This window comes from Pteropus vampyrus, unplaced genomic scaffold, assembly GCF_000151845.1.
Source record: "Pteropus vampyrus isolate Shadow unplaced genomic scaffold, Pvam_2.0 Scaffold145, whole genome shotgun sequence".
NCBI classification, from domain to species: Eukaryota; Metazoa; Chordata; class Mammalia; order Chiroptera; family Pteropodidae; genus Pteropus; species Pteropus vampyrus.
The window spans coordinates 111,561-114,045 of record NW_011888926.1 but is presented as its reverse complement, the minus strand read 5'-3'; the positions used below and the strand labels follow the sequence as shown (position 1 = coordinate 114,045).

General features: G+C 39.9%; 1 protein-coding gene and 1 non-coding gene across 2 annotated transcripts in view; one reads left to right on the top strand and one right to left on the bottom strand.

Moving 5' to 3' along the window:
• Window positions 1–2,485, bottom strand: part of EFCAB6 (EF-hand calcium binding domain 6) — a 197,139-nt gene that overhangs the window by 142,693 nt on the left and 51,961 nt on the right. The window lies entirely within an intron of this gene.
• Window positions 186–304, top strand: LOC111745028. Its single transcript, XR_002782469.1, has one exon. It is a non-coding gene; the product is annotated as a 5S ribosomal RNA (ribosomal RNA).

The window sequence follows — 2,485 nt, the reverse complement described above, 5'->3', positions numbered from 1 at the left end:
AGGATAAGTTCCAAAACTGATACAGAGGGAGGGAAAAAAAAAAAAAAAACCCATGAAACTGTGATCCATATTTTTAAAAAAATGCATTTGATAAAGACCAAACTTTGAGATGACCTAAATGTTGGAATTAGAAGGTAAAAAATTTTAAAGCATTTAAAAATTTTCAATTTAAAAATGGTGTTTGAGTCTACAGCCATGCCACCCTGAACAAGCCTGATCCCATTTGATCTCGGAAGCTAAGCAGGGTTGGGCCTGGTTAGTACTTGGATGGGAGACCATCTAGGAAGACCAGGTGCTATAGACGTAAAAAATAAAAAATAAGGGATTGTAAGCTGACAAGGTCCTTGCAGTCTGTGAGGTCAACCAAGAGTTGCCTCACCCAAAAAAATAAAAATAAAATAAAAAGAATACAAATAAATAAAAATGGCGTTTGAGAATGTAAAGGAAATTATACTCCCACTGAATGAACACAGGAACTGTCAGCAGAACAACAGAAGTTGTAGCAATGTATTCCGTGTTTGCAGCGTATGTAAAGTACAATGCATGGCAGGGATAGAACAAAGGACAGGAGGGGAGAGTTGGGAAGACGTTGTTGTCACTTCCCTACGGTCACGTGAATTAGCATATTATTTGAAGGTAGATTCTGATTCATTAAAAATGTGATGAAATAAAACACTCAATTTATCCAAATTTCTTGAAATTGTGTGAACTCTACAGGAACTGTCAGGGGAGAGGATAGGTGGATAGAGAAGGAAGAAGAGGAGCATAATGCAAAAAGGCAAAGATCCCCTTTTGGAAGAAAAAGAACTCAAGGTACAAAATTACTTTACAGAACATCTTAATTACAACATAAATTCAATAAAAGAAGATGATAAACAACAAAATGAGATGAAAAGTAATATAGTAGACCAAAGGAATATAAGAGTAATAAAGCAGACACAGCAAGGAATAAAACAGACCTAAAATTACAGGTTCAGATAAAAGACCTAAGGTGATCATCGAGAATACAGAGGAAAAAGACGAAGAGGATAAAGTGCTTTGAGAGAATGTAATTGATATAGAAGACAGAAACAATCCAACGGAAGAATAATTTGTGCCACTGAAGTTAAAAATCTGAAAAATAGAACAGAAGATATTCAAAGATACATAATAGCATCAAAAAACGGACATAAAGAAATAATTGAATTTGCAGATTGAAAATACATCACGTTTTGGAAAATTGATACAGAAAGCTCAACACCAAGATTCATCTTAGCCATACGACTGAAACTCAAGGATAAATAATTCTTTAGGCAATGAGCTGTAACCAAGGAGAAACATTCTACAAATGTATCTCTTTCCATCTGTCCCTCCTCTCCACGGATCTGCCTGGAAAGGGGCCGGGATTAATGCTGAGTGGTTATTTCTGGGTGTTTAGGACTGGTTTGATCGCTGACGTCATTGTCATACCCCTCTGGTTCCATGCCCACCTCACGTGGCTGCGGCGAAATGAAAAGAGACGGTACAGAAACATGCTTGGCCTGGTGCCTGGCACGCGGCACTGGGTGGGGCCAACTGTATGGCGATCGAATTGGCATATAAACTTTTTTGTGATGAGAGCCCTTCCCAATCAGGCTAGATGCCACCTTCCATCCCACTTGGGCTAACTGCACAGCCCATGCTTCAGACAAACATGTCCCCCCCGAGGGCTCACTCTCTCGGTATCTGTCACACATATCGGTGAGCCCTGGTCCTGCCAAGGTGCCTCCCAGCTCTTAAGTGGCCACCCCTCTTCCTCCTGTGAACACCCCATGACATCTGCTCTCTCTCACAGGCATTTAAATAGCTCGTTTGGGAGCTGAGCAGCTCAAATCCCAACTCCATCACAAACTAGCTGTGTGACGTTGGGAAATTCATCTGTAACCCACGTGTCCAAGTTTTTTCACCTGAAAAAGAGAATACTAATACCTGCCCCACACAGCTACTGAAGGAAATCAAAATTACAATCAAGGTGTATAAAGTATCTACATAGCGCAATAAAGAGATGCTTGTTATTATTCTTTTTTATGTGACTTATTTTATCTTACCTGCTCTATTTAATATGTATGTTACTAAATATGTTCACAACATATCTGCCCTATATTATATAGTAATACACACACACACACACACACACACACACACACACACGCTTCTTAAAGATAGATTACTTGGTTTTGTAACCAATGAAGGGCCTAGTAGTAGAGGACCCGCACATGAACTAACAAAACGTAGGGACAAAAGGGTCCTTAAAAGATTACTTGTCTAGTAACTTCCCAAACCTGGGAGGCTTTAAAGAGCAGAGTCCTGGAGTCTCCTATAAGCTGTCTTGGTGAGTGAAACCGAGATGAAATCTGAAAATGTGTCATGTTTGAGCTTGCTAGTGAAGCAGATCTGAGACTCAGAGAAGGTGCTCGGTGAATTTCTGTAGTGCTGAATTAAGCTGAAACCACACAGTGACGACCCC